The sequence below is a fragment of the Pleurodeles waltl genome, chromosome 9, assembly GCF_031143425.1.
Source record: "Pleurodeles waltl isolate 20211129_DDA chromosome 9, aPleWal1.hap1.20221129, whole genome shotgun sequence".
In the NCBI taxonomy this organism is placed as follows: domain Eukaryota; kingdom Metazoa; phylum Chordata; class Amphibia; order Caudata; family Salamandridae; genus Pleurodeles; species Pleurodeles waltl.
The window spans coordinates 812,005,392-812,028,253 of NC_090448.1; positions in this window are offsets into that span (position 1 = coordinate 812,005,392).

The window sequence follows — 22,862 nt, forward strand, 5'->3', positions numbered from 1 at the left end:
CCCTCAGGTGGAGGATTTGCCTACAGTGAAAGGTGACTTCTATGCCCTGGGACATATCCCCAACATAATAGGTGCCATTGATGGAACACATGTGGCCTTGGTACCCCCCGCAGGTGTACAGAAACCGGAAGAGTTACCATTCTATGAATGTGCAGATGGTGTGTTTTGCCAACCAGTACATCTCCCATGTGAATGCAAAGTTTCCTGGCTCAGTGCATGATGCTTACATTCTGAGGAATAGCAGTATCCCTTATGTGATGGGGCAACTCAAGAGGCACCGTGTGTGGCTATTAGGTGAGGACATGGACCCTATACAGTGTGACTAGGTGTCTGGGGATGTCCCTAAGAGTTAGTTTGTGTCTAACAGTTGTCCCTGGACATTTGCAGGTGACTCTGGTTACCCCAACCTGTCATGGCTACTGACCCCAGTGAGGAATACCAGGAAAAGGGCAGAGGAACGCTACAATGAGGCCCATAGGCGAGCTAGGAGGGTTATAGAGAGGACCTTCGGCCTCCTGAAGGCCAGGTTGTAGTGCCTCCATATGACAGGTGGTTCCCTATTCTACTCACCAAAGAAGGTGTGCCAGATCATCGTGGCCTGCTGTATGCTTCACAACTTGGCTTTGCGACAACAGGTGCCTTTTCTGCAGGAGGATGGTCCAGCTGGAGGTGTTGTGGCAGCTGTGGAGTCTGTGGACAGTGAAGACGAGAAAGCAGAAGAAGAGGATATCGACAACAGAAACACGGTGATTCATCAATACTTCCAGTGAGACACAGGTAAGAAGACATCACTGCCTGCTACATCTGATACCCTTGTTCTACCTCTCATCTCTCTGTCACTTTCACCCAGTGTATGGACCCTGGGTTGTCACTTTCCCTTTCAATTTCACAGATGTGGGTCCCACTGTGTGACATCTGCTTTGTTTCCTCATGGACTACAGCTGTGTGACATAGGTATGTTGACAATACAATGGATATAGCATTTTTCCACAGGTATTGCAAATACACATTTTCGAAAGCACAGACTCACTCTAGATAGTTTTGTGATTTACGGGTATTTATTTAAGTGCTAAATAGTGGAGGGGCTTGTAAAATGGTCAGGGGTGATAGTGGATGAATGTCCATGGCAGAGTCCAGTCTATTAGTCTTACTGGTGCATTACCCAAAAGGGCATAAGAAGTGGAGCTGCGGCAGTTGATGGATGGACAGGGTGACAAAGTGGGACAAAAGGATGACAATCAGGGTGGTCTCATTTCTTGGTGGGGTCTTGGCATTGTTCTCTGTCTTTGTCCTGGATCTCAGGGACCGTTTGCAGGGTGGTTCTCCATCTGCATGGGGTGGGGTGCTGGTGTCGTTGACGTGTGGCAGTGCCTCCTGTCCACTAGCGCCGGCAGAGGTGGTGGGCAGTTCATCGTCCAGGCTAGTGTCAGAGGTCCCTTGTTGTGCCACAGTGTCCCACCTGGTGTTGACGAGTTCCTTCAGCACCCCTACAATGGTGCCCAGGGTGGTGTTGATGGATTTGAGTTCCTCCCTGAACCCCAAATACTGTTCCTCCTGCAGCCGCTGGGTCTCCTGAAACTTGGCCAGTACCGTTGCCATTGTCTCCTGGGAATGGTGGTAGGCTCCTATGATGCTGGGGAGGGCCTCGTGGAGAGTGGGTTCCCTGAGCCTGTCCTCCCCCTGTCGCACAGAAGCCCTCTCAGTTTCCCTGTGTTCCTGGGCCTCTGTCCCCTGAACCGTGTGCCCACTGCCACTGCCCCCAGGTCCCTGCTGTTGTTGGGGTGTTGGGTTAGTGTCAAAGCCCAGCTCACCTGAGTCCTTGTTCAGTTCTGATGGAGGTTGAAGACAATCCGACCCCACCCTGAAACTGCTTGTTCCAACACACTAGTTTTTAAAACAGTGCACTAAGAACAGAAGCTCAAGGGAAGGGGGGAAGTGGATAAGATAAAATAAAGAGACAACACCGTTCTTGCGTTTCCACTGTTGAAGTGCTGCACAAATCTGCGCCCTCTCTGACTTCTGTAGAAACTGGTGCCTAATGAAACATAAACAAAGAACAGATAAGTACATCCTATTCCTAACTGGGTTCCTGACTATCCCTTTATTTATTAGAAATTTTCTTCTAAAAGTACCTCTTGGATCCTGGTCTCTAGTTTCCAGGTTTGGAATGTGTTACTGCTCTGGGATGTGCTTTCTATTACTCTAAAGCTTCTAAAACATTAAACAAATACCGTTATCAGAATTACCAATATCAAACATTCATCTTAATATAACTAAAGCCTAAATTGCCAATAGCAGACTCACTTTTCCCATATTTCCAGAATCTTTTATAAAACAAATACTGTACTTTTACGTCAAAATACAGCATGTAATTTGTGCAAGTCCTTGATTTACTGTTTGCCTTGCTGTTAATGGTTTCCACGGTTCGATTCTTAAAAGTTCCATAAAAAAATGTTTGCTTCACAAAGTTCCGCAAAGTATTCTTGTAACAAAGAGTTTGAATCACAATGTTCGTGGAAGGTATCTTGTTTCAAATTGTCTATACACGAATCCAGAAATTGTTGTCAAAGTTCTTTCAGGTAATAAAAGTTTTGCACTTACTAGTTGCTGGCAAGAGATACTGATCAGTCTAACCTTGTCTTCTTTCTCTTTTGCAGGTTGCTTGTAGGAGAGAGGCTGAGGCAAGGAGGAACCGGAAACCGGAAGAAGGAAGAGCCAGCAGCTGCGCCCATTGAAGCCAATGAAAGTCTGTAGAGAGCAGGAGTGCCAGCGCCGAGGGATCTGTCCTCAGGTAAGCGGGAGGTAGATGAGCACAAGCACTGGGTGAGGCTCGGGGGCTACCTTTTATAGACAGGGCTGGGTGTGGTCCTCACATGCTGCACATGTTCTTGAAAGGTGTGCAGAGCTGGGTGTGGTTTGAAGAGCTGGGTGTGGTCCTCACATGCTGCACATGTTCTTGAAAGGTGTGCAGAGTTTCAGTTATTATGCAAATGAGTTAAATTAACACATGGCCTAGAGAGGAGTGTTTTAAAGAAGCCTTGGTAAAAGCAAGGCCCAATGTGTAAACAAAACAGCACATTAAACAACATACACAGAAGCCTGGGGGGGGGGGAAGGTGAGATAACAAGAAACGCTTTCAATAGTAAGTTTAAAAGGGAGCTATTACAGAACACACTAGTGCAGTGAGAGGGGACATGCTCTTTGCTGTGCACAAACCCTAACAGTTGCCCCCCTCAAAGGCCCCCCTACAGGACGGGGTTTTCCTGGATTTTTTAAATAAAACCGTCTAATCAGCTGTGGGGCATGTACATATGATGCTGGTTCCCATGAATTCTCAGATTCATCATATCCTTTCCATTCTACTAAATAAAACAGACGTCCACTAATTCTTTTTGAGTCTTTTATGCTTTTCACTTCATATTCTAGATTTCCCTTAATTGGTATGGGTGGAGGTGGTGGTTCAGGTCGGGTTTTTGGATTGTACGGCTTAAGCAAGGACACATGGAATGTAGTATGTACTGGATATTCTTTTGGTAAATCTAAGTTTACTGTTACCGGGTTTACTATGGCAGTTATACTAAAGGGTCCAATGAAACGTGGTTGCAGCTTTCAGGATCCCTCTATGTTTAGGTTCTTTGTGGAGAACCATACCTTGTCACCGATTTTATACATTGGGGCCTCAGATCTGTATTTGTCTGCTTGTCTTTTCATGCTTTCCTTGTACTTTAATAAATGTTTCCTGGCTTTGTCTTGTATGTCACCTAACCTTGTTAGTCTATCCGTTAATGTAGGTAACAGAGAATCTTCTAACAAAATGGGTATAGCTCTTGGATGATACCCCTGCAAGAAATAGAATGGTGAGCAAAGTAGAGCTGAATGCTCAGTATTATTATAAACAAACTCCGCTACAGGGAGAGCTTCCAACCATTCACTAGAATAATCAGCCAATAAACAACGTAGCGTTTGAAGTAAGGTTTGGTTCAGTCGTTCAGTCTGTCCATCTTTCTCTGGGTGGAAAGCAGTGGATAATGCCACATCTATTTTCAGTTTTTTCCATAATTTTTTCCAAAATTTAGAGTTGAACAGGCTCCCTCGGTCTGACACCACTTTGCTTGGCAAACCATGTAAACGCACAATTTCCCTTATAAAAATATCGGCAAATTCTGCCGCCGTGGGTAATTTCCGTAATGGTACAAAATGTGCCATTTTAGATAAAAAATCCACTATAACCAACACTGTTGTGAAAGATTTTACAGGTGGTAAACCTACAATAAAGTCTACGCTCACAGTGTGCCAAGGTTGCTTGGGTGTTGGCATTGGTATTAACAAACCGTCAGGGGCCTTATGAGAAGATTTATGTCTTGCACAAATTGGACAGGTAGTGACAAATTGCTTAATGTCCTTTCTTATAGGGTCCCACCAAAAGTGTTTTTGCACATTTTCCAGGGTTTTTACCCAACCAGGATGACCTGCCAACGGTGAGGCGTGATGCCAAATTATCACCTGTGATTGTAATTCAGAGGGGGGCACTAACAGCATGTTGTCGTGATACAATAAACCTCGTTGTATTGTGTTATGGGAATCCTTTAACCAATCCTGAGGTGCTATTTGCATGTGTGCATTATATAGATCTGTGATGAAATCCTTCTGTTGTACTGGTGCCAAAAACTTTTGGGGAGGAATAATGGGTTCTCCTATTTTATCTTGTTTCATGTCTGAAGTATGTCCGTATCTAGATAACACATCAGATTGAATTTGTTGTGCACCTGGTCTATAGGTTATTACAAAGTCAAATGTGCTAAAAAAATGTAACCAGCGCATCTGACGTGGTGTTAGTGCTTTAAGTGATCCAAAAAACTGTAGGTTCCTATGGTCAGAAAAGATTGTAACTGGGTACTTGGCTCCCATTAAATGGTGCCTCCATTCTGAAAGTGCTACTTTGATAGCTAGTAGTTCCCTTTCAGCCACAGTGTAATTTTGTTCAGCTGGTAATAACTTTTTGGAATAGAAGGCTATAGGATGTAACTGGCCATCTACTGCATCTCGTTGAGAGAGAACTCCTCTTAAGCTACTTGTGAAGCATCCGCTTCAACAAAAAAAGGCAAGTCAGGATCAGGATGTTTCAGAATTGGGGCTGAAGTGAACTTTTGTTTTAGGAGTTGAAAGGCGTGTGCCGCCTCATCAGTCCAAAGAAATCGTTGCCCTTTCCGCAACAAGGTAGTTATTGGGGCCGCAATGTCTGCAAAATGTGCAATAAACCTCCTATAAAAATTGGCGAAACCCAGAAATTTCTGAATATCTTTTACAGAGGATGGTTCTGGCCAATCAGCAATAGCACTGATTTTCATTACATCCATAGTTATTCCTTGAGGTGACAGGCAGTATCCCAAAAAGTCCACCTTGCTGACATTAAAAGTACACTTTTCTAACTTAGCAAAAAGATGATTTTCTTTTAACTTTGATAATACTGCACGAACATGTTGGGTATGTTCTTCTGAGTTCTTAGAGTAAATGAGGATGTCGTCTATGTATACTATGACACAAACGTCCAGGAATTCGTGTAGGACCTCATTTATAAAGAACTGAAAGGCCGCAGGGGCATTACATAACCCAAAGGGCATTACTGTGTACTCAAATAAACCAAACTTTGTCTTGAAAGCTGTCTTCCACTCATCCCCCTCTTTTACTCGGACCAGGTGGTAAGCTCCCCGCAGATCTAGTTTAGTGTATACAGTAGAATGTCTTAATTGATCCAACAACACAGGTATTAGAGGAAGAGAATATTTATTCTTTATTGTAGCCTTATTTAGTCCTCTATAATCGATACACGCGCGCAGGGATTTATCCGGCTTCGGGATAAAAAAGAGTGGAGATGACACCGGAGATGTGGAATGACGGATGAACCCAGACTGTAGTAGGTCATCTAGGTAGGTTCTTAAGTATTTGGTTTCTTCGTCAGTCAAAGCATATACTCTGTTATTAGGTAAAGGGGCCCCTGGGATAAGATCTATACGACAGTCATAAGACCTAGGTGGGGGCAGCACACTAGCCTTTACTGGATCAAAGACGTCTTTAAAGTCAGAATATTCAGGAGGGAGACTTGGTTCATCTTGTATAACACTAGCACAGTGTAATACTGTGCTCTGTTCTGTACCTGCTTCTTGATAGCAATTGGTTCTACAGAAAGAGGAATCCAAAGTAACATTTCTATTCACCCAATCAATTTTTGGGTTATGAGTTGTTAACCAGGGTACCCCGAGAATCAAACCAAAATTAGGAGTATCTATCAGATCAAAGCTAATCACCTCTGTGTGCCCGTTCTGACAGACCATAACAAGTGGACTTGTTTGTTTTGTGATTAATCCAGAGGTCAATTCTGACCCATCCACTGCACATACTGCTTCTGGACAAGGCTTTAGGAACATAGGAAGTCCTAAGTTTTCAGCTAACTTATTATCCACAAAATTTCCTGTCGCGCCTGAGTCCAGTAGGACAGGGAGAGAATGCCTCACTTGGGTAGTAACAATTAAAACGACCTGAATTATGAAATGTCTAGGTATGTGCGGTACCATGAAGGCTGCAGCATTAGAGGTTTGATTAAGATGTTTTCTCGAACAAGTAACCTCTCCCCTTGTCAAGCTTAATCGTTTCCCGATTCAGTTGAGGAGGTGGAGGAAACAGCACCCTTTCGTGGATTTTTAGGCTTTACTGGACATTCTCTGGCAAAGTGACCTGCCCTTCCACAATATAAACATAATTGAAGTTTTCTCCTTCTTTCTTTTTCCTCTGATGTGAGTGAACCTCTGAGTGTCCCTATTTGCATAGGCTCAGGTTCAGGGAGTTTATTATCTGGGTCTTTCTTCTTGTGTCTAATAAAAGTTAACCGTGATTCCAGTTTGTATTTATCTCCCTTTCTTTCTCCTAGTCTATGTTCTAATTTCACAACTAAATCTACAAAGTCCGAATAGTCTTCTGGCAAATCAACGATATGAGCCAGCGCGTCTTTTAACTCGTCTCTCAAACCTTTATAGAAAAGGGAGACACGCTTTTCTTCTGGCCAGTGTGTCTCGGTGAGTAAACGATTAAAACTAGTGAGATAGGTCAATAAATCCTTGTTACCTTGTTTAAGATTTAAAAGCTCATTATCACTTGCCTGCATGAAAGTGTGTTTTGCAAAAAGGCTGGTCATGGTACGTTTAAATTGATTCCAATTATGGAGGATGGGATCATCTCTCTCCACGAAAGGAATTGACCAATTGGCTGCTGTGCCACCCAAATAAGACAAGACGAATGCCACTTTCGTAGCATCAGTAGGGAACTGTTGTGGCTTACAAACAAAGTGTAATTGACATTGATTGATAAAAACATGGAATTTGTTACTATCTCCATGAAAACGTTCAGGTGCTGCTAAGGGCACAGCATTAGGAACATTAACAGTGACCTCAACTGGGGGAGGCAAAGTTGTATGTTTTGATGGCGCCCCTGTCTCTGAGGAGGTTTTAAACAAAGGCGTAAAAGCTGTGTTCCACTGAGATACCCTAAATTTATACCTGCTTAAATCCTGTTTTAAAGAGGTATTCTCCATCTTTAATCTCTCTATTTCCTCTTGCATATGTTGCAAGATGCCAGACACTGATTCACTATGAGCCAAGTCCTCATTTAGGGCCTGCGCCATATCCGTGACGTCAATGCCCTCTATTTCTTCCCCGATATTCATCGTCCTCCAGAACTGAATTTTTTTATTTTAATTTTATTTAAGGCTTGTGCTTCTGTCAAAGCCCAGCTCACCTGAGTCCTTGCTCAGTTCTGATGGAGGTTGAAGACAATCCGACCCCACCCTGAAACTGCTTGTTCCAGCACACTAGTTTTTAAAACAGTGCACTAAGAACAGAAGCTCAAGGGAAGGGGGGAAGTGGATAAAATAAAATAAAGAGACAACACCGTTCTTGCGTTTCCACTGTTGAAGTGCTGCACAAATCTGCGGCCCTCTCTGACTTCTGTAGAAACTGGTGCCTAATGAAACATAAACAAAGAACAGATAAGTACATCCTATTCCTAACTGGGTTCCTGACTATCCCTTTATTTATTAGAAATTTTCTTCTAAAAGTACCTCTTGGATCCTGGTCTCTAGTTTCCAGGTATGGAATGTGTTACTGCTCTGGGATGTGCTTTCTATTACTCTAAAGCTTCTAAAACATTAAACAAATACCGTTATCAGAATTACCAATAACAAACATTCATCTTAATATAACTAAAGCCTAAATTGCCAACAGCAGACTCACTTTTCCCATATTTCCAGAATCTTTTATAAAACAAATACTGTACTTTTACGTCAAAATACAGCATGTAATTTGTGCAAGTCCTTGATTTACTGTTTGCCTTGCTGTTAATGGTTTCCACGGTTCGATTCTTAAAAGTTCATAAAAAAATGTTTGCTTCACAAAGTTCCGCAAAGTATTCTTGTAACAAAGAGTTTGAATCACAATGTTCGTGGAAGGTATCTTGTTTCAAATTGTCTATACACGAATCCAGAAATTGTTGTCAAAGTTCTTTCAGGTAATAAAAGTTTTGCACTTACTTGTTGCTGGCAAGAGATACTGATCAGTCTAACCTTGTCTTCTTTCTCTTTTGCAGGTTGCTTGTAGGAGAGAGGCTGAGGCAAGGAGGAACCGGAAACCGGAAGAAGGAAGAGCCAGCAGCTGCGCCCATTGAAGCCAATGAAAGTCTGTAGAGAGCAGGAGTGCCAGCGCCGAGGGATCTGTCCTCAGGTAAGCGGGCGGTAGACGAGCACAAGCACTGGGTGAGGCTCGGGGGCTGCCTTTTATAGACAGGGCTGGGTGTGGTCCTCACATGCTGCACATGTTCTTGAAAGGTGTGCAGAGCTGGGTGTGGTTTGAAGAGCTGGGTGTGGTCCTCACATGCTGCACATGTTCTTGAAAGGTGTGCAGAGTTTCAGTTATTATGCAAATGAGTTAAATTAACACATGGCCTAGAGAGGAGTGTTGGTAAAAGCAAGGCCCAATGTGTAAACAAAACAGCACATTAAACAACATACACAGAAGCCTAGGGGGGGGGGAGGTGAGATAACAAGAAAGGCTTTCAATAGTAAGTTTAAAAGGGAGCTATTACAGAACCCACTAGTGCAGTGAGAGGGGACATGCTCTTTGCTGTGCACAAACCCTAACAGTTAGCCTGGGTTCCCTGTAGTGGTGGACACACTGCTGCTTGACGTGTCCTGGGGACAGAGGTATGGGCCCGCTGGGTGGGTGCTGTGCTGGTGTTTCCAGAGGGGGGAGGCTCTGTTGTGGCTTGTGCCAGTGTGAGGGGAACCGACTGTCCCGAGGTCCCAGATGGGCCGGGCTGGTCATCTAGATCCAGTTGGACAGAGCTGCTGTCATCACTGTGGGCCTCTTCTGTGGGGGGAGTGGACATGTCTGGAACCTCCTGTCCGGTGACATTGGGTAGGGGTCCTGCAGGGGTGTAAAGGCATGATTATTGCATCTGTGTGTGCCATGGTGTGCAATGGGTGGGTGACCCTGCCCCCAGTGCTTGCATTCTTGTGTAGGACCTTGTGTGATAATTGTTTAGGGGTCTGTGTGGGTATGTGCAGTGGCCATGCATTGGTGATGGGTGTCCATGCTTTGTTGTTGCATGCAGGGCTTGGTGTTGGGATATGTAGTTTGTGATAGTGGGATATCTGTGAGGAGTTGGAGTGATGGGGGTGCGGGCGAGGGTTGGGGTATGTGATAGCATGCAGATAGGGTGGGGGATGAAGTAGTTAAAGATTTGACTTACCAGAGTCCATTCCTCAGCTACTCCTGCGAGGCCCTCAGGATGCAGTATAGCCAAGACCTGCTCCTCCCATGTTGTTAGTTCTGGGGGAGGAGGTGGGGTCCACCGCCAGTCTTCTGAACTGCAATCTGGTGTCTTGACACCACGGAACGTACCTTCCCCCGTAGGTCGTTCCACCTCTTCCTGATGTCATCCCGTGTTCTTGGGTGTTTTCCTACTGCGTTGACCCTGTCCACGATTCTGTGCCATAGCTCCATCTTCCTAGCTATGGTGGTGTGCTGCACCTGTGATCGAATAGCTGTGGCTCTACCCGGATGATTTCCTCCACTATGACCCTGAGCTCCTCCTCAGAAAACCTGTGGTGTCTTTGCGGTGCCATGGGGTGGTGTGGGTGATGTGTGGGGTGGTGTGTGTTGTGATGTGTGGGATGATGTTTAGGGGTGTGTGGTGTTTTGTGCGTGGATGTTGTGTGAGTGATTGTGTTGTGTGCCTGTTGATGCTAGTTTGTAGATGTGGTGTCTCTCTCTGGCCTTCTGTCGCAATTCTGGTCATAAGGGTTTGTGGGTGATGTGGGTGTGTGTTTTATATTGTATTGGGTGTGTGGGAGTGGTGTGTGTATGTGTATCAGGTGTGTGTATTTGGAATTGTCCAATGTGGTTGTGTTTTGAAATGTGTGTGTATTTTGAGCGCGGCGGTGTGTACCGCCAATGGAATACCGCGGTTGAAAGACCGCTGCGTGGATTTGTGGGTCGTGGTAGTGTGGGCGTATTCCTGTTAGCATGACCGTAGAGGTTTTGTTATCGCCAGTTTATCACTGACCTTTGGTGTGGCAGACTTGTGTGGGTGTCTGGATTTTGGCGGATTCGGGGCTGTGGGTCGTAATAGCTGTGGTGGAAATCCACGGCCAGGGCGGTGTGTTGGCGGTCTTCTGCATGGCGGTAAGCGGCATTTACCGCCAATGTTGTAATGACCCCCATAGTGTTTTATCTGTTGCACGTTAGGCATTTGCGACAAGACTTTTCCATTTATTTCCATGTATTACTCTTTTTTTCCATGTCAGTTGGTCGACGTTCCATCCTTCATGTCATTCAATTTAAAGTAGTTCACATATATAACAATGTTTTGTGCATTCAGATCAGTGAATTATGCAAAAACCTGGTGGCAGCAGCTAATCAATAAACTTGGTCAAATCTCTGTAACTGAAGCTCCAGCTCATCCTGTGTTCAACATTCCGCCCATCAGGTTATGTTGTGGTGGAGTTGTTACCCTTCACCCATCACTTCGACCCCTTGTTTCACACGTCTGGTACTTTCATAAGTAGTCCAACTCTTTAGAGGCCACCACAGGGTCCAAACTGATATTGATTCCTGCCATAGGAAACTCTCCCTTCAGCTTGGTAAATGATTCCCTCTTGTATGACGAGCTCCGGATGACATCTCCATCACCTGACTAACATCTGAAAATAAAAAGATCTGCAATGAGTTGCAGAAGAGTTGTACATTTCATTGTGCTCTGGCTGCAACCTTGTCTCCTGCCACCGGTCACACCTGTGCTCTGAAATCCAGGTCCCTCTTTGAATTTCATGTGATGGTAGCTCACCATCTACCCTTTAAACTCTTCTTGTCCTAGATCTAACTAATCTACAGATCTGTACAAACAGCTAAAAATATCTGGTTCATCACCTATTATAGACTAATCATCGGGCAGTCTTGTTGTTTTAGTTTGGTTTTGCTCCTCTGCACACCATCAGATTTTTGTTCTCCTTCATCAGGACTTGATTCAAATAATTTATTTTTTGTATCTCCGCATCTGTTCCTAGGTATTTGATTTGTTGTGACTTGGGAGCACATTTCAGCTTATCCATTCATTTACCTAGTTTAAGCACTGAACCTGCCATCTTCTCAAACTTACTTTCAGTCCTTGTTGCCATTTTCTCAATTCTTTGGAACATCTCCATAAGTGCTTGTATGGAATTGGGCTTTTGGGGACAGCAGACCAGAGGGAGCTCTGTTCCCCTAGCGCATTAGGGGAATGAGGTGCAGTGTAGATGACTGTGCTTCATTGGACTACATTTGTTAAAGGATGTAGCCCAAGAGATGTATGTTGAATATTTTGGGGCAGGCAACCACCATTTTATGGTAAGTGGGCCCAGTAGCAGCCCCATAGCATAGGAAAATATTTTTGAGTGTTGGCAGTTTTAGTTACATCATCCAGCATTGTTATTTCAGGGATGTCGGACAACAAGGTGCAGCAGGCACTCTGACTTTTGCAAGAAGCCGAGCACCTGGACCTTTAAGTGGGAGGTGGCGCTCTCAATATGCCGGTCCGGCCAGCTAGGCGTGCTGCGAGTGTGGTGGCTGCTGCCATAATGGCACACTTCAGGCTCGTGTACAGGGCCCAGGGAAGGCCCAGGATCATTTACGGGGACTCCTGCAAGGTATTGGAATGGCGCCTCCATTAAGGGCAGGTGAGGGTGGGTCTAGGGAAGGGCTGCAGGGAATGTGGGGCATTTTGAAAGTGGACGTGGGTAGCAGAGTTTCCCTGTTTTGAAAGTGGCAAAAGGCCGAAATAAATCAGCGAGAGGGCGAGGTGGACAGATACAGTAGCAAGGGAGTGGACGGAAGAGGTGCTTCACGCACATAGCCAGGAGGAACAGGGAGCTAGCCGGGAAAGTACACAGGCCACGTGGCCTGGCAACCCTCAAACAAGCCACAGTGAGTTACCTGTATATGAGACAACTGGTGAGGGGAAACTTGTATGAGAATCATCCATTATTGGAGAAAGGGAGCCTGGAGCCTGCAGATAGCATAGAAGTTGCTGGGGAATTATCAGAGACAAAGGAGGCCAGGGGGTGGGGGGCTTGGTTGGGTCTCAACCGAAGGTGACCCTGGATAAATTGAGCTGGTTGGACAGGGCACCTAGAGTTCAAGCAAGATGGCAGGCAGGGTTTCTGGGGTGAAGGTAACAGTACCAGAGGGTGGGGCATGGAAGGGGAGAGGGCCATAACTGCTCCAGGGACACATAACCCAGCATCAAGGGCGGGCCCAGCATCTGCACTAGTTGCTGCTATTTTGGAATGCAGTTATGAGGAGGTCATGGGTGAGGAGGGGCAAAAGCGGGAGGCCAGGCCCCAGAAGGTTTATTCCAGGAATAGAGGGGCTAGAACAGGGCGAGTCTGTAGAGCAAGCTGCAGGGGTACAAGGGAGGACCTGTTCCACATGCGGAGTTGGTGAGGGTGGCAGTGGTGAGATGCAGGTACTGGAAACAGCAGGATCTACCTTTTTCTTTGCAGGTATCCAGCATACGTCGGGTGGCGGACTAGGGAGTGCATGGTACAGTTCGCACACCCCAGGTGAAGTGAAGGCATGGCACAGAGAAACAAGCTGGAATGTATCATTGGACACAGCCCTGGATGGCACATGAAGGTCCAGACAGGCCTTGTCAAAGGGATTCAGAGATTGGCACAGAACATCATCGGAGACCAGAATACACAGGTCCCATCAGCCAGATTTGCGGGATGGCCTAGGAGGGTTTGGTATGGTCCCTCGGGTGCTGGTTGTTGGTGGCCCGAATGGTTGGGTCATTAGTTGCCACGCAGTGTGGCTGGTGCGTCATATGGTGCAGAAGTGCCAGTGTTGCATGAGGATGTGGAATTGGATTATGACAAAGTGAGTATTGGGGAGGGCAAAATTGTGGAGCATGAGAGGCTAGGCCCCTGTGACCAGGGGTGGGTGCTCATTTCTAGTACTATCTTGCGGGGACTCCCTACTGGATCAGGATGACCAGTGGACATCACAGGGAGGCGTAGGCACCTTCCACTGGCAAGGCGGCAGGCTTTGGAGCGAGCGTCAACCTTAATGCCAGGTAAAAGCATAATAATGTATGTACAGTTAACCCTGGGGATGGTGTCAACTGGAGTAAATGCGGGGTGCAGGCGGGACCAAGAAGGAACCCAGCTCCAGAAGGGTAGGTATGTTAAGGAGATGGAGATTGGGACGGACAAATGAGAACTCTTCACTGGGCAAAAGGAGGCCAAATGCACTGCAGGTGGGTCAGATACTACAGGGAACGAGGGGCAGAAAAAGGAGAAGACCATGGCTAAAGTTGATGGTGAGACGGACAAAACTAGGAAAAAGAGAAAGACGGATGGGGTAGAAGGTAAAGAAAGTAAGGAGCTAAGGATTGAGAAACTCGCCTACATGGGGTCACTAAACCAATTGGAGTACCTTTGATATTGTCACAAAAAAATTAATTGAAACATGGAATATGTCAAGATGTTCAAGCTCCTGCATAGAGAGCTGAGGGCCGAGGAAGGCTCTAAGAAAGAGAAATATCAATTGGCAAAATGCCCACAGGTTCTAATGACCATAGAGAATGGAACAGTGGTGCTCCTCAAGTACGCCAGTGTCTATTATTAATAATATCTGGAAAGAAGTGGGTCATTATTCAAATATATGGATGTCATACGCAACACACAAATTTGGTGTCAATGATTTGGTCCAATACAATGAGGAATTCAAGGATCAAATGGCACTGGATCCTGAAGCAAAATGGTGGGAGATCAATTTGAGCTTATAGCAGAATACAATGGGCTCAGCAAAGTTTTGGAAAACAGTTTTCACTGTGAGCAGGCTGTCCATTGTTTACAGGCTCTTTCAGGCCAGTCCCGCCTGGGAAGAGGTGGTTAGCACAGCTAAGACCCAGGCTAACACACTGGGTTCTTGTTGAGACTACTGTAAGTTTAGAGTCTAGTGCTCAAAATGCTCAGGGAAGCATGCCCACGTTAACTGCGAATGGACTGGGGGGAAACACACAAGAGGCACACCCCAGAGGTAATGCAGGGCAATGGCAGGAGTCTTCAGTGGGGACAAGGGCTCATACCTCAGGGTAGGGGAGCAGGGAACATAAGCGGAAAAGCTCATACTCCGGTGAAGCTGGACAAGTTAAAGTATTGTCTGCACTCTTAGCCTAACAGGGAAGACAGGGTGATCCTTCAAGATGATTTCCAATGGGGATTCAGGCTGTGGTATGAGCAACCGAGGTAACAATGATGAGCGGAGAACTTGAAGTGTGTCAGGGCCCACCGGCAGGTGGTGCAGGACAAATTGCAGAAGGAGGTGCAAGAGGGCAGGATGGCCGGCCCTTTCAATGACCTGCCAATGTAGAACTTGCTGGTATTATAAATAGGGGTTGTGCCAAAGAAAGACAAGGGTCAATTAAGAATTATATAACACCTGTTCTGGCCCGAAGGATAGTCTGTAAACAATTTTATTGGTGACAAACTGTCATCAGTGACTTGCTCATCAGTGGATGTGGCAATGCAATGGTGAAGCCTCATTGCAAAATGCAACATTAAATCATCCTTTCAATTGCTACCCTTACATCCAAATGATTTCAAGCTCCTTGGTAATCAATTTAGTGGGCACTGGTATGTGGATAAGGCATTACCCATGCGGTGTTCTATTTCTTGCGCTCTTTTTGAAAAGTTCATCTCTATTCTGCAAAGGCTCTTCAAGTGGTGCTCTGGGCACGACAGAGTGAGCATTATCCGGATTATTTTTTTTTAATGACAGACTGCAGTTCCGCAGGCTGCCAGCGATTGTTGGTAAGTTTCATGAAGGTGCATCCCTGCGTTTTGAAAATGACAGAGCACAACGCTGCCAAATTTAGTGCAGCACCGCGCTATGTCATTTTCTACTATATCTGGGCCTAAGTTTTGTACATGATATTAGATTCGCTGTTAAGCAGGAGCAGAAGTTTTAGATGTTACAGTTACGAGAGTGCAGTAAATCATGAGGTAGAGCTTTGATGGTTACATATGCAGGGGGTGGGACTTAGGGGTGGGGTAGAAAGTATAGGTGATTTAATGAATAATGAGGTCTTAGTTTTTTCGAGGCGTAATGGCAAGGATATTTTTGTGATGTGTCCCTGTTTCAATAAAGTGACCTTTTTCACACGTACATGGAGGAGTCAGTGAAGAGAAGTCAGTTGTTTGTGATGCGCCCATTTTCACCAAGGGCGGCTCCTCCATAAGGGCAGAGGAGCGCTGCCCTCCTGCCAGCAGAAGCAGCAGCAAACCTTTTTCCCAAAAAACTATCATAAACTGTGTTTATGATTGTTTTTTGGGAGAAAGGGGTGGGGCCACAGGGTGATGAGAGGTGAGGGGGAGTGCGCAGAGCATGTGTGTTTGGCCGGCCGTCTAGGGCCGGCCAGCCAAATACACATGCGCACAGGGTTCTCTCCAGCCCAGCAACACGGTTGCTGGGCTGGAGAGAGCCTGCACAGGCTCCCAATCTGCCTGGGAGCGCCCTGGCTGGGTGCTCCCAGCCAATCATAACTCTGCTCTAAGCAGCGTCAGGATTAGTGAAGGGCAGGCTGGGAGCCTGTTCCTGCCTGCAGTGAGACAGGAAGAGGCAGAGGAGCGGCGTGGGAGCGGAGGTAAGTGTTTTTATTATTATTATTTGTTTTTAATTTAATTTCCCCCACCCTCTCCTGTGCGCGCCACCCCGCCCCTTTCAATTAATGCGAGCCGCAACTGCGTTTCACCCAAGGTGAGACTGCTCTGCAGGAATACGGGCGAGATACCACTTCATTCTGGTTCCTTTTCATGAAAGACAAAAATCTTTTAACCTTGTATATCCATCAGTTTTCCTTGGCCGTGTCAACTCTCTAGATATCAGAAAGCACTTACATAGCTGACCCCTTCAGAAAATTCTTCAATATATTTTAAGCAATTTAACTCTTGTAACTCAAATCGTTTCTGAGTGTCATTTTACCCCTTTTGCTGCTTGTCATGTTTTTCTTCAGATGGAGTGGGCAGTTCTTCTGCCCAGGAAGGTTTATCAAGTCTTTACCATCTCTGCACTGAGGGGCATACCTAAAAGTCCTTCCCATGCCTGTCTCTAACATGGCAGGCCCCTCTCTGTTTCTCTTCTTCTCCCTTCTAGTAAAGGTAGTTGTTAGAAATGGGGTCTCTAGTTGGCAGTTGGTTTGCACCATGTCCAAGTAGGGACCCACACTCTAGTTAGGATAAGGGAGATACCCGCTCAGATAACCCCTGCTCACCCACTTGGTAGCTTGGCACGAGCAGTCAGGCTTATCTCAGAAGCAATGTGTAAAGCATTTGCACATAACACACAGTAATAAGTGAAAACACTACAAAAGGACACCACACCAGTTTTTAGAAAAATAGCCAATATTTATCTATATAAAACAAGACCAAATACGATAAGAATCCAACATACAGTAAGAAAAATATGAATTATGCAAGATTTACTCAAAACTACAGTTCCTTGAAGTTGATAGCTCCACCTGGGGCTATCACGGCGTCGTGATCAACAAAACCAACAGTTCAGGCCGGCCGCGGCGTTGCGGGCCAGCTACGGTGTCGGGAAGACCCGCAAACAGTACCTTGGATTTGCAGTGCGTCGTGATCCTCGCGGTGAGCTCCGTAGGCGGCGTCACTGACGTCGCGGTGTCGGGTCCGGAGTCGGTGCAGTTGTCGTCGGGCCCTTGAGGTCACACGCGTTGCAGATCGAACTCCAGGCTGATGAAGTCAGGTGCGCCGTCGTGGATGGCCTCGGGGCTACGGTGCGAAGTGGAAAATGCCTACTTTCTAAAAGTGGTATTTTCAAACAGACAATTTAAAAACCAACTTCACTAAAAGATGTATTTTTAAATTGTGAGTTCAGAGACCCTAAACTCCACATTTGTATCTACTCTCAAAGGGAATCTGCGCTTTAAGGATATTTAAAGGCAGCCCCCATATTAATCTATGAGAGAGATAGGCCTTGCACAGTGAAAAACGAATTTGGCAGTATTTCACTGTTAGGACATATAAAACAAAATAGTATATGTCCTACCTTAAACATACACTGCACCCTCCCCTGGGGCCTAACTAGGGCCTAACTTAGGGGTGCCTTACATGTAGTAAAAGGGAAGGTTGAGGCTTGGCAAGTGGGTACACTTGCCAAGTCGAATTGACAGTTTAAAACTGCACACACAGACACTGCAATGGCAGGTCTGAGTCATGTTTACAGGGCTACTATTGTGGGTGGCACAACCAGTGCTGCAGGCCCACTAGTAGCATTTGATTCACAGGCCTTGGGCACCTCTAGGGCACGTTACTAGGGGCTTATTAGTAAATCAGATATGCCAATTATAGATAAACCAATCCACAGTACAGTTTATATGGGGAGCACTTGCACTTTAGCACTGATTAGCAGTGGTAAGGTGCGCAGAGACAATAAACCAGCAAAAACACAGTTCAAAACATGGAGGTTAGAAGGCAAAAAGACAAGTGAGACACCCCAAAAAGCTGGCAGGTCTAACAATAGTGTTTTCATAGGATGCAGCCTTCACAAGCACCACTCGGACCAGCCCTCTAGCGACAGATATCACTGATGCCCCAAGCACCCGAATGCCCCAGTTTCCATTTATTTACAACTATATGTCCTTACATATGGATCGAAAATGAGAACTGCAGGGGTCGCCACTTAACGAATGGCTCATCTCTCCGTGTGTGTATGTAGCCATCAATCTCGCTTCTGAACACCCAGGTATGTTAGGGAAAGTTGGAAGAGGATTACAATCTCCGGGAGTTATGTGGTAAGTGCTGAACACCCAGAATTATATAGAAAACTACAGACCACAGAATTGCATAATTCCAGTGACCCTGCATATAATGTGGGGTAGGAGTATAGCTACCATTGGTGCAGCATGCGCAGTGGCACCAGGGCCCAGAGCCTTAGGAGCCAGTTGAACCCTGATAGTTGCTGTATTTTACTACCCCAGCGGTAGCCAAGGGGGTAATTTTCCTTGCTTGCATCAGGGCCCATGCCATTCTTGCTACCTACGGATGTCACTTATAGCGGATGGGTGATTAAGGGCATCTGGAGTGAACCTGGACTGATTCCACTTCTGGTAGAAGTCTTCTCTATATGACATCTATAATGGGAATCAGTAGTTACGCTCCTTGGAGAGAGCTCTGGGCTTGCATCCAGGCATGATTAAGTTGATTTTAAGTTTCTATTACTATTGACTGTTGGACAAAGAGGCATGATTGACTTCAGTGAATAAGGACCGGAGATACGGTTAATTGATCGCAGCTGGGGGCCGTGAGAGAACTTCCAGTTCTGCTCCAATATTGCATCATTTGTTTCTGAAAATGATTGATGCCAGTCCTCAACTTAACCACGAGAGACTAACCCGGGTTGTACAGCCAGCAGTATCACTTAACTGATGTTCTATTGTAAGTAGTTCTACATGTTTCCAGAATGTTCCAACTATGAAATATTAATTTGTTTCCATTTTTATTGCAAGTCATGGAACTGGCGTACGCTTCCATTGTAATCTGTTAAAGGGGGCCATGCTGTCTGCTACAAACCTGGGGTGCATCTGTCCAGGTGTGATTGCATCGCTTTCAACGTGTCCCATACATTGAGGGTGACATTCATCCAGTGTTTGTTTTTCAACCTCTATTTGTTGGCATGCTGTGACATGTAGTCCCGCTTTTCTCAGTACAAGGGGTAGCCTACAAGTCCCAGCATGCTTTTGAGGTCCTTTTGATACCGACGTTCCTGTTTGGTGTGAATACAACTCTGTGCAATTCAAACCCATGCCTTGAATCTAGTGTGGTTTGTGCCCTCGATAGAAACACTGATGTTAAAAATTGGGAGTTATGTCCATATAGATTTTCTGCTTTAAAAATGCATATTTTGCACTTTGCACTAGTTGTCCCAATTTGATAGATTCTGGCCCTCATTACAACCCTGCCTGTCGGTGGAGAAATGGCGGTAATACCGCCAACAGGCCAGCGGGAAAAAAAATGGCATTACAAGCATGGCGGTGACCGCCATGCTGAACCGCCACTTCTCCACTCCGATCGCCAGGGTGGTAATGACTGCTGGGCTGGAGACCTTGGTCTCCAGATCAGCGGCTTTCACAACACCGCCGGCGGTATCACGACCCCGCATACCGCCATGGATTTTGTGGGGTTCTGTACCGCCACGAAATCCATGACGGTAGGCACTATCAGTGCCAGGGAATTCCTTCCCCTGCCCGAGTCCTCCCCCACAACCCCGACCCCCCCTACCACCCCCAAAGGTGGCGGGACCCCCCTCCCCACCACACCCAACATCGACACACACCCCCCTACATGCACACAGACACTACCACTACACATACCCGCACACATACTAACAAACATTCCAACAGACACACACACAGTCATACACGCACACATACATACAGACATACACGCACACTTACTCACAGACATACAAACAGACACGTACACATTTTCAAACACACAACACCCCTCGCATGCAAACACGCACTCACACTACCCCTCTACACACTCACACGCCCATGCACGCACACAACACCCCCCCACCCCCCTCCCCTAACCGACGATCACCTTACCTGGTCCGGTGATCCTCTGGAAGGGAACGGGAACCATGAGGGCTGCTCCGCCGCCAGCACCCCGTCACCAGAACACCATCACGCCGAATCATGGGACGTGATTTGGTGGGCGGTGTTCTGATGACGTGGCGGTGGAGGTGGAGCAGCCTCCACTTCCCTGCCGACTGCCAGTATGGCTGCTGGCGTCTCTCCATCTGAAAAAGGACGGAGGGCTGCCAGCAGTCATAATACGCTGTGCGGAAATCCTCCTGCACTGGTGGTCTTCAGCGCGGTGGTACCTTGGCGGTCTTCCAAAAAGACCCCCGAGGTTAAAATGAGGGTCTCTGTGCTGGTAGATGCGCCATGTGAAAGATGGTAGTAAGTGCACCACGAAAAAGCGGACCACATACAACTGTCACTCAACCCCCAAATGTGTGCATATACAACTTGTTGTGTTCTTGTTGGCCCAGCCTCAAATTACCCCATTTCTGAAATTACAAACCAGGGTAGATGGAAGTTACCTCCATGAGCCCTCTACCCCCTGAGATCTGTCTTACCATGCTGAATGAGTATAAAACCCTGACCCTAGAGCCATCTCATAAGATCATAGAGCCAGAATAATGAGGGATGCACACCACATCAAAAATAACAAGTCTAAGTGGAAATACACATTGTAAGATGTAACTTTTGTATATATCTTCTTTGTTTGGGCTGTCGACTAATCACAAAAAGTCACCTTTGTCCATCACCACCCTCTACGGGTAATGATACCCAGCTTACCTATCTTGCTATGTACTGCCTTTCTCATTTTCCAGGACGTTTCTGATGGAATTGTCAGGCCACTCATGTCAAATAAATAAGCAAATGATATTAGATCAGTTGTCAATAACATATTAGTTCTTTTTTTACTTGCCCTCTGATATTTATCTGCAGAGCACGAGCTATCACCCAAAAGCATGATGGCACGAAAGTCGTTATATATATGCACACTGAGCGCATAAACTATGCTTACATTCTCAAATTTGTAGGAACGTAAGGGTCCGTAGTTGTATTGGTACTGCCTTAGGCAGCGCTGGAAGGGTCAACGGGTAGTGCAAGCTTTAGTGGCCTCATGAGGAGGACCGTGGCACTTATTTTTTTTTCACATTTAGCACTGTTGTAAAGGGAAACTGTCTAGGCGTTTTGCAAGGTATGTAATACAGCATATATTTGTGCTAGCCGCAGGCAATGTTTTGGTAATATCAGGAATATCAACAGTGTCAACAATGACAAATTGACCCACCAGACCACGAAATAGGCAAACAAACAGCCCCAAAACCAGCCGATACACGAATCTTTGCGACCAGCCCTTCGGCAACAGCCACATCAAACAGACCCTGGGCTCCGCCTCCTGAGGAAAGAAAGGTAAGACCTTCTTCAGAGTGGAGAAGCAAGATGCCAACATTTTCAGACCCGAGTTTTGATGCTCCAGGCCTTGAGATTTTAACTGTAACAGCAGGGGTAGGGAGATCTGTATTGTATTGTATCATATATGTGGAGGCACTGCCCTTCTATAATCTGTTCCAGAAAACTCTGACAAGACAGCCAATGCTGGGAAGCCTAACATGACACATGCTAACATTTTCCCTGGTGGCTGCATCCAGTAACGATGGAAAGTTCTCATCCATTCTCTTGTCAAAGGGTAAGTCAACCACCACATACAATCCAGGCCAACTGTTGTAAAATGTAGGTCGAACTCAGTTTTTAACACAGGGCGAAACAACGCGTCAAGGATAGTGAGAAATAATAGTTAATACATGGCAGGAAAGCATTCAAGTGACAGAGCCCTTTGCGGAATTGCTCGTATTTTTGGCAAAAACTGAGAGTTGTTTTTAAGATCTCTCTGTGAATTATGGCTTATTTACAATATGCCGGAAAACATTCCGGGAACTCCCATGCTGGTTCGAAATTAGAAACACATGCGTGTGTTTACTCTGGAAACGACCCCTCTCACAGATACCTAAGCAAACACGGCTTGCAAATGCAGAGATTGCAGAGTTTGTCTTGAGTGCTGAGGGGGCTGTGTGGGTGTGTCTTGGTTAGTGTGGGAGAGCGCCAAACCGAGGACTGAAATCTCACGATCATAATAACCACATCTCTTCTGGTACACGCACCGTTTTCGACTTTTTTCCTTACTTTTGACACTATACACGCCATTGCCAACCGACCCGATTCACGCGGGAGACTCGTGATTTGTGAAGCAAAAAATAGATTTATTTTAACTGTATCCCGCCTGCAATTATGTCTGCTTCAGTAGAGCTCAATATGGGGTATACATTCTCCCGATTGTTTATTTTTCCAGTCTTCAACTTCGCTCTTCTAAAATGTTGGTGTGTGTGTGTGTGTCTGATTGATTGTAGGAAGCAGGGGCGTAACAGTGCCCTGTAGGGTGACCACCAACCCTACAGGGGGAAACGGCCGTTGAATATCAGTGAGCTAGAGGAGACTCTGTAGGAGACTCAGCCCCCCGCCTCCACATCGGTGTTTTGTTACGCCACTTGTAGCAACCATTATGGATTACCCTAATAAATGCTGTTGTTTGCTATTTTTGAAAGACAAACTGTACTATTAGACAAACCCAACATCGAAGTCCACCTACTTTTCTCAAAGCGTTTCTTTCACATACACTG